This window comes from Marmota flaviventris, chromosome 5 (assembly GCF_047511675.1).
Source record: "Marmota flaviventris isolate mMarFla1 chromosome 5, mMarFla1.hap1, whole genome shotgun sequence".
NCBI classification, from domain to species: domain Eukaryota; kingdom Metazoa; phylum Chordata; class Mammalia; order Rodentia; family Sciuridae; genus Marmota; species Marmota flaviventris.
Genome location: NC_092502.1, coordinates 32,698,954 through 32,713,217, shown reverse-complemented (window position 1 = coordinate 32,713,217; position 14,264 = coordinate 32,698,954). Strand labels below are relative to the sequence as shown.

At 39.4% G+C, this 14,264-nt stretch overlaps 1 protein-coding gene across 4 annotated transcripts in view; it reads right to left on the bottom strand.

Moving 5' to 3' along the window:
* Nucleotides 1-13,912, bottom strand: part of Aff4 (ALF transcription elongation factor 4) — an 88,265-nt gene extending 74,353 nt beyond the window's left edge. For 3 of the 4 annotated variants that reach the window (XM_071612089.1, XM_027949608.2, XM_071612091.1), the window contains exon 1: nt 13,554-13,912. The gene's annotated coding sequence lies outside the window, so the exon portion shown is untranslated. Of the gene's footprint in view, nt 1-11,487; nt 11,542-13,553 lie in introns of those variants that run through there. The other variant, XM_071612090.1, reaches the window with a different exon arrangement.
* Nucleotides 13,913-14,264: the final 352 nt, after the last annotated feature.

Genomic DNA, 14,264 nt, shown 5'->3' with positions numbered 1-14,264 from the left:
CAAGCGCTCTACCACTGAGCCACAACCCCAGCCTCATAATTTTTTTTTTTGGTGCTGGGGATTGAACCCAGGGGCACTTAACCACTGACCCATATACCAGCCCTTTTTTATTTTTATTTAGGGTCTCGCTGAGTTGCTTAGGCCCTTGCTAAATTAATGAGGCTGGCTTTGAACTTGCAATCCTCCTGCCTCAGCCTCCAGAGCTGCTGGGATTACAGGCATGTACCACACCATGCCACACTCTTAATCACATTTTATGTATCATCTGAATTTCACCATCCTGTTTCATAAACCACTCTCAACTAGGTCCTGCAAACTTCCCAGAAATTGAACAATCTCTCTTGGTGAATGTTCCTTCCTATCCTGCAAAAGTATTTCATGGAGTCTTCTGACTTTCCCCAATCCTAAATTCCATTCCACAAATGATCTTGACCAAGATAAAGAAAAGGAATATTAAAAATCAGAGACAGTCTTAAAATCAACCATCAACTCTCAAACCATCAGCATTTATACCTGTTTTTTCTTCCAGGTTACAAAGGAAAAAATATTTCTTCCTAACAAAGAACAATTATCACTGGGCAAAGTGGCACAGGCCTGAAATTCCAGAGACCTGGAAGGCTGAAGCAGGAAGATTGTGAGTATGGGGCCAGCATCAGCAATTTAGTGAGACCTGTCTCAGAATAAAAAAGGAGAAGGAAAGAAGGAACGAATGAAGAGAGAGAGAGAGAGAGAGAGAGAGAGAGAAGTGGGGGTCCCATGAAAACAGAAGAGAGATCAGTAGAGTAGAAGGGGACTGAGGGGTAGGGAGGAGGGAAGGGAAAAAGAGAAGAATGGTAAAATGAATCCAAACTTTCCTAGGTACATGTATGACTATACCACAGTGAATCTCACCTTTATGTGTTGACAAGATACTAAAAAAAAATACAAATAAACAAAAGATGAGTAGAGTAAAAGAAAGGAAACAGGAGAAAAGGAGGAGGGAAGGGAAAGGAGATGAAAAAACAAAACAAAATAAAATGAGCCAGAGATGTACCTCAATGGTAGAGTGCCTGAACCCCAGTACCTCAAACAAAAACAACAACAATAAACCAAAATTATTCCCATTTTCTGAATCTTTATCAATACAGCCTTCTCTCTGGCAAATTCAACTTGTCCCTCTTCAATTAACTCTTTGAATCCTTTCCACCAACATTCAAACATATTCTTCTGGAAAGAGAGAGGAAGGCAGGCAGGCAGATAGGGAGCAAGCTAAGATCCTACATTCTATCCTCAGCATCAAAAAAAGTCCCATTGAGGGCTGGGGTTGTGGCTCAGTGGCAGAGTGCTTGCCTGGGATGTGTAAGGCACTGGGTTCGATCCTCAGCACCACATAAAAATAAATAAAGATATTGTGTCCAACTATAACTAAAAAATAAAAAAAAATTTTAAAAGCCCCATTGATCCCATATCTCTGCAGCTACTACCCTACCCTTTCTCCTCTATTTTCCTTCAAAGAGGGAGAGAATGGTTCAAAGTTAAATTTTTGTTTCCTTTTATAAATAATAAAATAATCTTCTGACTCAGTTTCTTAAATACAAATATCTAAAATATTAATCTTAAATACAAATATCTAAAATTCGAAAAGGTTATCTTTAGTTTCTGAAATTACATATGGATAATTTCTTTTATACCTTTATAATAAACAAATCTAAGAAAGACATTCTTCTGCTTAAAAATCATCAATAAGCTAGTTGCAGAGGTGCATACCTGTAACCCCAGATGCAAGAAAAGTTGAGGCAGATGATCACAAGTCTGAGACAATGTCTCAAAATTAAAAAAAAAAAAAAAAGTAAGAAAAAAAGGACTGGAGATATAGCTTAGTGGAAGGGTGCCCCTGGGTTGAATTCCCAGTATGGCAAATAAATAAGAAAGCATGGGTTCAATACCAGTACCACAAATAAACAAACTAACTCCAAGTTCCATAGAAAATCTAAGTCCAAAATCCTCATCCTAGGATTTAAAACTGTCCATACTTTTTTTTTTTTTTAAGAGAGAGACAGAGAGAGAGAGAGAGACAGAGAATTTTTTAATATTTATTTTTTAGTTATCGGCAGACACAACATCTTTGTTTGTATATGGTGCTGAGGATGGAACCCGGGCCGCACGCATGCCAGGCGAGCACGCTACCGCTTGAGCCACAACCCCAGCCCAATACTTCAATTCTTTATTTTTTTTTAAATTGTAGATGGACACAATACCTTTATTTTTTTAATTTATTTTTTACGTGGTGCCAAGGATTAAACCCAGTGAGTGCTGCACACATGCTAGGAAAGCGCTCAACCACTGAGCTACAACTGCAGCCCCATACTTCAATTCTTACCTACTTTGATAGTCTTCAAGCTTTATAAGTCTGAAAATAGCCTACCTACATTCAGATCCAAGCCTTTACTTAAATCCCTCTATCTAGAATGTCCTCCTTTTTTCCTACTTCTAAATACATCTATTTCAAAGTTCACAACGTATCCTGCTTCCTCCAAGAAACATCCCAAGATTTCTCTGCCACTAAAATCCCTCATTTCTCAAAGCTTTTTTTTTTTTTTTTTTGGTATCTCATTTGACATTTAACACTTGCTTTACATTAGGGTTACTGTATTTACTGTTATTCTACCTTTACTCCCCACCCCCCTCCCATATTATAAGCTTTTGAAGAGCAAGAAATACAGCTGTGGGCTGGGGATGTGGCTCAAGCGGTAGCGCGCTCGCCTGGCATGCGTGCGGCCCGGGTTCCATCCTCAGCACCACATACAAACAAAGATGTTGTGTCTGCCGAAAACTGAAAAATAAATATTAAAAATTAAAAAAAAAAAGAAATACAGCTGTCATTCAACTTGACCTCTTTGCCTCCAGTCCTTAACACAATTACTGACATACAACGGATATTCAAAACGCTTTTCAAATTTTATAAAGGTCACAACTGTAGTGTTACTGCCTCAAGAGCCAAATTGAGCCATCAAGCAGGTACAGTGAGTGGCACATGCCTATAATCACAACGCTAACTTGCTAAGGCTGGCCTCAAACTTATAATCTTCCTGTCTAAGCCTCTCGAGTCAATAGGATTATGAACTGTTGTTTTTAAAGTAAGTTTCTAAAAGAATGTACCTAAAATAAGAATAACGGATGTACCAAAAAAAAATGTATAGAAAAGATCTATTTCTATTTCTACCTAAGCCCTATGCTCTCAAATATTCACCAAAGGAATAAAATCTGCGTCTTCAGAATTTATTACATAAGATAAAATAGTACTAATTAGAACAATAAAAAGATAAAATGATTAACACAACTACTAAGCTAGTGTACGTGTACATACTGTGCCAGACACTACTCTAGGGCTAAAGATAAAAGAAATCAAAATACCTTTCATCTCTAAGATTTGGTTGCAGTTAGCTGGACTAGAGAAAGGTAACAAGAGGGAAGGGGGGCGTGTTCTAGACAGAGAAAACATGTGCACAAACCAGAAGAGGAGAGAGCAGGGCAAGGCAAGGAGGTGGATCATGTGCAATGGGGAAACAGGGTTGATGGTAGGGTGCAAAACAAAGGATATGACTGGAGAGATACATGGGACTGAACTAGACCTGAGAGTCTGTTTCTTAAATCCAAAAGATAAGGACACTATTTCAATGAAAATGAAATTTCCCACAACCTGAGGGCTGACCTCAATTATTTTTACTATTATGTAAATAAAACAGTAGAAACAAAAAATTAGGTATAAACTCATTCACAGCTCTGATATAACTGTAAAATTAAAATAACTTTAAAAATCAAATGCAGGGCTGGGGTTGTAGCTCAGCGATGGTGTGCTGCCTAGCGCGTGTGAGGTCCTGGGTTCGATCCTCAGCACCACACACACAAAAATAAATAAATAAATAAATAGTATTTGTCCAACTATAACTGAAAAATAAATATATAAAAACATTTTTTAATCAAATGTAAAACAAAATGTTAAAATAACATTAAAAATTACATCAACAATAAAAAACAAAAAGGGCTGGGGATATAGCTCAGTGGTAAAGCACCCTGGATTCGATCCCCAGTATCAAGAACAAACAACAAGACTGTGGAACCAACCTAGATGCCCTTCAATAGACGAATGGATAAAAAAAAATGTGGCATTTATACACAATGGAGTATTACTCTGCATTAAAAAATGACAAAATCATAGAATTTGCAGGGAAATGGATGGCATTAGAGCAGATTATGCTAAGTGAAGCTAGCCAATCCCTAAAAAACAAATGCCAAATGTCTTCTTTGATATAAGGAGAGTAACTAAGAACAGAGTAGGGACAAAGAGCATGAGAAGAAGATTAACATTTAACAGGGATGAGAGGTGGGAGGGAAAGGGAGAGAGAAGGGAAATTGCATGGAAATGGAAGGAGACCCTCAGGGTTATACAGTGGAGGGGGTAGAGAGAGAGGAGAGGAGGGGAGGGGAGGGGAGAGGTGGGGAGGGGGGATGGTGGAGAATGGGAAAGGCAGCGGAGCACAACAGACACTAGTATGGCAATATGTAAATCAATGGATGTGTAACTGATGTGATTCTGAAATCTGTGTATGGGGTGAAGGTGGGAGTTCATAACCCACTTGAATCAAAGTGTGGAATATGATATGTCAAGAAATTTGTAATGTTTTGAACAACCAACAATAAAAAATTAAAAAAAAAAAAAAAAAGAAATGATTGTGGAATGTGAAGGACATCATTATCCAAAGTATATGTATGAAGGCATGAATTGGTGTGAATACACTTTGTGTACAACCAGAGATATGAAAAATTGTGCTCTATATATGTAATAAGAATTATAATGCATTCCACTGTCATATATTAAAAAGAATCAATTAAAAAATCCATTCTCAAAAAAAAAAAAAGAACAAACAACAAAGGAAACAATGACAATTTGCAGGTTTCCGGAAAAAGTGATGGTAGCAATAGAATTCCCCAGACCAAAAAAAGAGAGAGAGAGAGAGCGAGAGAGAGAGAGAGAGAGAGAGAGAGCGCAGAATATGGGGGGGGGGGGGGGGTAAAAGGATTGAGAAGTAAAGGATAGAAGAGCAGTTAATCTGTACATGCTGAACCTTACAGGGATTATGTGATCAGCTTCTAGCCTCATCTCATCCCCAGATTTTCTGCTGTTTTTGTTGTCTGGAAGCACTGGGGCCAATCCCAGGGCCTTCTAAATTCTAGGTTAATACTCAACAACTGAGCTTTCCCCCATTCACATAACTGTACTAAAAGCAGGCAAGTTACAATCTACTCTGTAGTATGACCCACCTTCAGGGTACAGCTGACAGGTGGCATTTGAATGCCCAACTAAACTAGGCCAGTGCCAAGATGCCACCTATTTTATATACTATTTAAATAATAATACAGGGGTTGTAGTTGTAGCTCAGTGGTAGAGCTCTTGCCTAGTAAGTCTGAGGCACTGGGTTCAATCCTCAGCACCACATAAAAATAATAAAATAGCGACTGGGGTTGTAGCTCAGTGGTAGAGCACTTGCCTCGCATGTGTGAGGTACTGGGTTCAATTCTCAGCACCACATATAAATAAACAAATAAAATAAACGTCAATTGACAATAATTTTAAAATATTTTAAAATAATAATAAATAAAGGTACTGTGTCCATCTACAACTAAATTAAAGATAATAATTATATAGCCTATTAAGAAGTATATTATATATGTATACATATTATACCACATATGGTACATCATATTTTACATATATAATGCTTTTTATGCAGGGATATATGTTTTATACACATCATAAATTTTTATTTTCCTGTGTATGTGTATGTGTGTATTCTACAAACAAAAACCCTAACAGGACCTTGTAGTTACTGTTTAATCTTTTGTTTTATTTATTTATTTACTTATTTGAGAGAGAGAATATTTTAATATTTATTTTTTTAGTTTTCGGGAGACACAACATCTTTGTTTGTATGTGGTGCTGAGGATCGAATCCGGGCCACACGCATGCCAGGCGAGCGTGCTACCGCTTGAGCCACATCCTCAGCCCTATTTATTTATTTTTATGTGATGCTAAGGATCGAACCCAGGGCCTTGCACATGCTAAGCAAGCGCTCTACCACTGAGCCACAACCCCAGCCCCTACTGTTTAATCTTAAAACAATTCTCAGATCTAGGTGTCCAATAAGGAAATGTTAATCCAAGAGTCACCAAACTTTTTGGGGGATAAAGTGGAAGAGGGTTTACTGGTGATTGAACCCAGGCTCTTGCATGTGAGCATTCTACTAGTGAACTACATCCCCAGCCCTTTTTATGATTTTTTTTTTTTTTAGGTGGACACAACATCTTTATTTTTTTATTTTTACATGGGCTGAGAAAGGAACCCAGTGCCTCACACAAGCTAGGCGAGTGTGCTACCACTTGAGCCACATCCAGCCCCCTTTTTATTATTATGAGACACGATTTCATTAAGTTGTCCAGTCTGGCTTTAAACCAATCTTCCTAACTCAACTTCCCAAGTAGCTGGGATTACAGGTATGTGCGATGGCACTCAGCTGTCACCTAAATGTTTAGGAGCAGATAGTAAATATTTTAGGCTTGGCAGGCCATATACTCACATTCAACTTTGCCATTTTAGCAGCAAAACAGCCACAGACAATACATAAGCAAATGGGTATATAGTATTCTGATGGAACTTTATATATAGACACTAAAATTTGAGCTTCCTATATTCTCTAGACAAAAAAAAATTCTTTTGATTTTTTTCCCTCACTATTTAAAAATATAAAAACCCGTATTAGCTCATAGGCCATACAAAACAAGTTGTATTGAGTCTGTTGACCCTAGTTTGCTGTGCTGACCCTGTACTAAGGCAAGGTAGAATTGCCCTCCCCTAAAACTCCTTCCAAAATATCCTCTCAGTGTTAATCTTAGTGTCAGACAAAAGACAAGGGCAATCTCCCAGTGGACAGAACTGAAAACCTTCATTTGGCTTTCATTTGCAAACAAGTGAGACTACAAATGAATTTCCCAGTTCTATCAAATCACCTTATGCCATGTTTGTCCAGAAAAATATGGAATACAGTTTAAGATACTAATATGTTCTTCTCCCTTATAAGAATTTACTTATATTCCCCCCACTACTCTCTAAATCTGTTGTTAGAGATAATAATATTTAGTATTTAGCCCATAGTTTTCAGATTTGTAAAATTAACAGAGGACATTGCCTTTGAAATCCGAATTTAGAGGGCTGGGGATACAGCTCAGTTGGTAGAGTGCTTGCCTTGCATATAGAAGGCCCTGGGTTCAATTCCCAGCAGCACAAAAAAAAAAAAAATAAGGATTTAGAGAAAAGTGACCTCTATATGTACTAGGTATGAATTTGGGTTATCTCCCATAGATAAAAAGGAGGGTGTCTACTGATGCATAGTTAAATTATGTTAAATAAAAATATTTTAAATATATGTATGGGAAAAAGTAGGACTACATATATACACTAAGTAGCCACAGTGTAAATGGAGTGTATAACTGTTTTTCAGAATGTCCTCTACTCAATTTCTTCCTATGATGTTTCCAATGTAGCCCCCTAACAAGAGTTGATGGTCCATAGATGAACATAAAATTTAATGATTCCTTTTCCTAGGATTTGGGACTGAGACGTCAGTCAGTCTTTGATGGCAAAAGATATAAAATTTTAAACCCAGAAGATAATTAACAGATATTAAAATTGGTCTGTAGCAAGAGAGATGTGAACACTTTGCATCTTAGATGAGAGAGAAAGAGATAACACCCTGACCACATTTTAAGACCTTGGACATATCTGTTCCTGAGTTCTAACTGGCTTGTCATCTTTCTTAGAATTCATGGAATATATTAAGTGATTTGAAAGAATAAAGCATTTAATCAGAAAAAAAAAAAAAAAAAGAATTCATACCCAGTATGTTCCTATTATGTGTCAATCTCCTAACTAAAATAAAGTGCCTACTAGACAATCTAAGGGGAGTACTCAGTCAGATGAAAGAATTTTGGTGCTCACAAATCACTCAGTAGCTGTTGTAGTATGGATCTGCAATGTCCCCCAAAGAATTATGTGCTAAAAGTCTTGGTCCCTAGCCTGTGGTGCTACCGGGAGGTAGTAGAACATTTAGGTGGTGGGGCCTAGTGAAAAGAAGTTGAATCACTGAGGGCATGTCCTTGTAGGGGATACTGAGACCCTGACCGTGGCCCCATCCTCTCTCTTTCTCTTTGCTTCCTGGCCACAAGATGGGCAAGTTTCCTCCAACCCAAAAGCAACAGGGTCCAGTGAACACAGACTGAAACCCATATGCCAAAATACATACTTCCTACTTTTAAATTGTTTATCTCGGGTATTTTTGTCACAGCAACAAAAAACTGACACAGTATCTAAAGAAACAGAAATGAATGAGATCAATTCAGAATAATAAAGAAAAATCTAAGGCTAAAATCCAGAACTACCAATTTAAAGGAGTTATCGGAGAATTATGAGACTGCAAAGGAAAAACAGCCAGTAGAAAAGCAGGCAAGAAAGCAGCAGAATCTCAAAGTCAAGGATAAAAACAATATCAATGAGGTTAGTAACATCAAGTATAGAAAAAAGAAAAGAACTAAGCAATGACCACACAATTTCACAATATGGAAGTTAGGGTGGCCTTGGCAGGAGCAATATCATTCGCATGATGAAATAAGAAGCCAGGCTGAAGATTTAAGAATGAATAAGAGTGCACAAACACTAGTTAACAAATATTCTTGCCATTAAAAGAAAAATTCAAGCCTGAATCAAATCAAGCTTCTAGAGGTAACTAATGATTTATAGGAAAAAACAAAGAACAAAAGAACATATTACACAAAACCACAGGGAAGCAATCAGCACAATCCAGAATCTGAAATCACACAGGGCAAAGACCTGGTTTCTTCAATACACCAACTATATGGGAACAACAGCAGCCAAAAAAAAAAAAAAAAAACCACCTATAAACTTAAAAAAGAAAAAGAAAGGGTTGAGATGCATACAAGCTCAATGTAATGTACAGATCTATTTTGGATATTTTTTTTTGTACCGGGGATTAAACCCAAGGGTGCGTAACCACTGAGCCTCATCCTCAGCCCTTTTTGTATTTTATTTAGAGACACAGTCTCAATGAGTTGTTTAGCACCTCGATCTTGCTGAGGCTGGCTTTGAACCCACAATCCTCCTGCCTCAGCCTACTGAGACACTGGGATTACAGGGATGTGCCACCATGCCTGGCAAGTATGTTAATTTTTTACTGTATGATTATTGCTTTAATCCTTACCTTTTAGATACATAATGAAATATAACACAAGCCTATCTTTTATTAATAATTATTTCCTGACACATTGTGCTCTGTGTCACCCAGCAAGCTATAATCCCATAGGAGCTGCATAACAAATAAGATTCAAAGTGATACAGGGATTCAAAGCAAGTAGACCACAATTGGAGTAGGATGCCGAATCAAGGGCTGGGGTTGTAGCTCAATGATAGAGCACTTGTCTAGCATGTGTGAGGCACTAGTACCATCAGCACCACATAAAAATAAATAATTAAAATAAGAGTATTGTGTTCATTTACAATTAATTTTTTTTTTTTAAATCAAGCAAAATTTTCAGAAGGTGATTATACTAGCATCAGGCCTTACAAAATGATGAAATTTCAACAGGTAGAAAATGAGAAAGGAAAAATGATATATCCATTGAAAGAAATGAAAGAAACTGCACAGAGATGAGAAGATCTGTCTACACAGAATACTCACTTCGCCATAAAACTGTCCCTCTTCCCTAACAATGACATGAAAAGGGAAAGTCAAAGTGAAAAGTCAAAACCCATTAGGCAACTCCAAACTGACAAAATGGTGGGAGAATCATTTAGACCCAAAGCAGCCTCAGGACAGATCATTATAATCCCTGGGTAACCAAACCAGACTGGTTTTCCAGGGCAACTGATTCCAGTCAGCCCCTGATTTTTTCTTCTCCCCATGGAAACTTGGGAGAAGAATACATGAAGTTCTCCCACCTCTCCCAGGAAATGATTATCAAAATAATTAGCTTAAGGGGGCTGAGACTGGGGCTCAGCAGTAGTGTACATGCCTGGCATGTGTGAGGCACTGGGTTCGATTCTCAGCACCACATATAAATAAAATAAATAAAGGTCTATCAACAACTAAAAAATAAAACTAAAAAATTAAAAATAAATAAATAAATAGCTTAAAATAGTACCCACTAATAAGTTGTGTCTCCCTGCCTAAAGCCACTACCAAGAAAGATAAAGTTACAAGAAATGCCTTCCCTTAGAACATTCTTCATGTTACAGATTTTTTAAAAATACAGCTGATGAAGCAGGTACATCTTAAATAAGACTTTTACTCCCTTCAAAAACAGAATAAGTAATCTCAACATTAAAATTCTTTGAAATATTTTGGAACTAAATTTAGTGGCACTAAATTTTTCTATGTGCCAATACCATTAAAATTCTCAGGTATGATGCCAGTGAAAATGAACATCAAGACAAAAACAAATGCTGATGATCAGCCAAAAGTTAACATTTGGAATTTCTATCACTGCTCTCCCTTCATGTACCATAGAGCACTGCTTCAAATAAGATGGACAAGTGGGGGGACTTTTCTTAAACTAAAGGAAAAAGCAACAAGGTAACAGGTCACATTAGCTTTAAAACAATCTTTAGTCACTAACTACATCTTATTTCATGATAACTGAGAGTGGCATACACCAAATCAAATATAATTGTTCCAACTTATCAGAGGAAATAAGAAAAAGAGAGGAGCTGGGGATGTGGCTCAAGCGGTTGCGCGCTCGCCTGGAATGCGTGCGCGGTTCAATCCTCACCACCATATACAAACAAAGATGTTGTGTCCACCGAAAACTAACAAATAAATATTAAAAAATTCTCTGTCTCTCTGTCTCTTTCTCTCTCTCTCTCTCTCTAAAAAAAAGAAAAAGAGAGAATAATGAGGATTGGAAAAAAGATGGGAACCCTTACATTATTTAGGAAAGTTTTTATATAAGTTATCTGTAAAACAGAGTCAACACAAAAACAAAACCTAAGTCTTCAATTTTTATGATATACACTGCACTACTGGGTCACTATGTGCTCTTCTACTTAAGAACACCTCTTTGAGCTGGACACAGTGGCACATGCCTGTAATTCCAGCAACTTGGGAAGCTGATGCAGGAGGATTGCCAGTTCAAACTCAGCCTCAGCAACTCAGTAAGACCCTAAGTAACTCAGTGAGACCTTGTCTCTAATAAAATATAAAAAAGGGCTGGGGACATGGGTCAGTGGTTAAGTGCCCTCGGGTTCAATTCCCAGTACAAAAAAAAAAAAAACCCCACAAAACTCTTTGATTTGGGATTCCATTCTAAACCAGTAGATGGTCACAAAAGAAGAAATGCCTGCTTTCTTTGTTCCTCAGTTACACATAAAACCATGACATTTACCTTACCCCTCCAAAAAAGGTAAGATAGATAACTTTTAAAAGGCTTCATCTTCTATTTTCACCTTTTGAAGTTGGGATTCATTATTTTCCTTCAAATACTAATCATTTGCTCACACGGCTTTCTTTAAATTACCTATTTTGTGAAATATTAAATAGGATAATTTGATATAACAACAATTCCAAGTTCAAAATATTATCACATTCAAATACAATCTAGCAACTATATAAAATATTAGGAACAATAAATAAGGTACTTGCTCTAAAAACGCTACAACAAACCTGTAAGAAAATCACAATACAAGGTATAATATATTAACTGTTACAAAAGGGGTATGATAACTCAAGAACATGGAAAAGGGGATGTAAAGATATGAATGTGAGAATCTGACAAGTAGAAAGTGAATCGGAATGAAAATATTCTCTCTTTAGGAATTCTTAATTACACAGCTTCACCAAAGCACTGTTGGAGTCGCCTTTATACCCCCAAACTGTAGACCATATACCAATTAACACAGCTTTTTTTTTTTTTTTTTTTTTTTTTTACCCTCAACGGAAAGGCAAAGTCTTGGTCATTCACAGACACCATATGTCCTCCTCACTTGAAGCAAAATTTTGTCTAAAGTGAAATCTGCCTACTGCTCCTACAAAGCAAACAAAAATCAGCCTGCAAACCACCACAAACTGAATAAAATTATGGATATTAGAAACAAAAGTTCACTGTGAAAGATAATTAAAAATAAATTTGAGACTTTTGTTATTCAGAGACTGAAAAATGCAGTGATGAATAAGGAAAAATAAACCTGAGAGACGTGAAGAAGCCAGCTTTGTTGAAAACCAAGTGGCCACTTGCCAATACTTCTTTATGTACATATTACTAAAGATGATTCTAGGCAGACTCGGGCCACAAAGACACTTTTATCAAATACCAAATTAAGAAAGTTCTTCTAAGTATTTCAATTTTGATAAGCTAAAGGACAGTTTTAAAAAAGAGAGAAAGACTTCATAAAGCATTGCAGAATCAATATAGAAACAAAGCTTTGAGTCTAAATCTGAGTCCTAAAAAAAAAAACAGACTTTAACTGTCACACGAACAGCCTATTTTCTGGCTTCTTTATCTTAGATTTCGTCAAGAAAAACACTGGTCACTAGAAAAGGGACTGGCCTTAGTTTAAAAATCTCTCTGTAGCCAGCAGGGAAGAAATCACACAATTCTGAATTGCAACTGATAAAACTACAGCAACCCTCAATAGAACTCTTCCTCTTAGTTTGAACTCCATACACACGCATTTCAGATTTGTACTTTCAAGTCGCTATAAATGATGTCGTTTGTGAATGAAAACGCAATAAGGATACTCCCCAAACTCCTATACCCCATGATCCATCCTCAAAGAGTGGAAGGAACAGCAAAGTGGAAGGAACAAAGCACTGACGTCAATTACGAGATTAACCCCGAGCACAGGCAGCTGGAGCAAAGGCCTAAACATCAATATCCAAATACAAGCTATCGGGAGACCCAGGTAACAGGCCGATTCAGAAGTGGGGAGAGGGTATTCGAATATTACACCCCCTGTTCCCATTTTTAGTCAATCCCCCTTGGCTGGTCAAAGACGGAAAATTTTTCTTTTTTTTTTTTTTTTTTGCAGAGGACGGGAGAGAGGGGGAGGTGCGCAGGATCGCGAGAAGGAAAGCGAGAACTAGTTGGGTAATGATAGCCAGAATCTGGGCCTATTTTCTCTTTAACCAGGAATAATCTGAAATTGAGGAGAGTATTAAAAAGGAACGATTCAGACGACGGACTGTCCAAAAGAAGGAATAGATTAAGTAACGAAAGGAGAAACAGCGAAAAGATGGGCTGTGGGAATATTTGCTGAGATTAGGGTTGGCCCTTTTTTTATTAGTATTATTTTATTTTATTTTTCCTGCGAAAGGGTGGGGAGTGAACGCGAAGATGAGGGGCGAAGCCGGATGAAGCAGCCCGCGCCCAGAGGGTCCCCTCGAGCGCCCGGCGGACTTGGCCTCCCCTCCCCCACGGCCCGGTCTGTCAGTCCGTCAGTCGGCCCTCCTCACCTCCAGTCCCGGCTCCGCTAGGCCCGAACCATCTCCCGGCTGCGGCTGCGGCAGCGGCGACGCCGGGCCTGCACCTTCACCGGACGCGCATTCAGGCCCGCCCAGGGGGCGGCGACAGCCTGCCAAGGGCGAGGGGCTTCGGGCGGCGGAGGTTCCGGAGGCCTCGGAAAGCTAAGGCGGTGGCGACGGCACACCTCACACGGCAAAGAGGGAGGGCCCGCCCCGCTCCATGACGGCGGGGCCCAGCCTGGGACGGCTGACTGAGGCGGCGGGGGCGGGCTGACGAAGACCTGGCACCGCGATCCCCGCCCCGTCCGCTGGCGGCGGCGGCGACGGCTCGACTCCCGCAGCCAGGACTGACTGACGCAGCGGCCGGGCGGCCCATGTGACTAGGACCGAGTGGGTGCGGGGCGTCACGTGACGACGATGCGCCCCTCCCGCCGAGAGAGTGGGGGCTGCGGGCCTGTGGCGCCCGAGGCGACGCCCCCGGGTGCTGACGTGCGATACCTTCGGGTCGCACTGCCGCGGGCTGGCCGAGAGCGGGCACAGGTGGTCTAGGCTGGGGCTGCTGGGCACGGCCGCCGCTTGGGCAGGGCCAGGGGGGCAGGACTAGGCCTGCACACCTCCTGCGCGCTGCCCGCTAGTGAGGTTCGGAAGGCGAGGAGAGGCGGTGCCGGGCCGGATCTACCGGTTCTGGGGCTCAGACGAAGG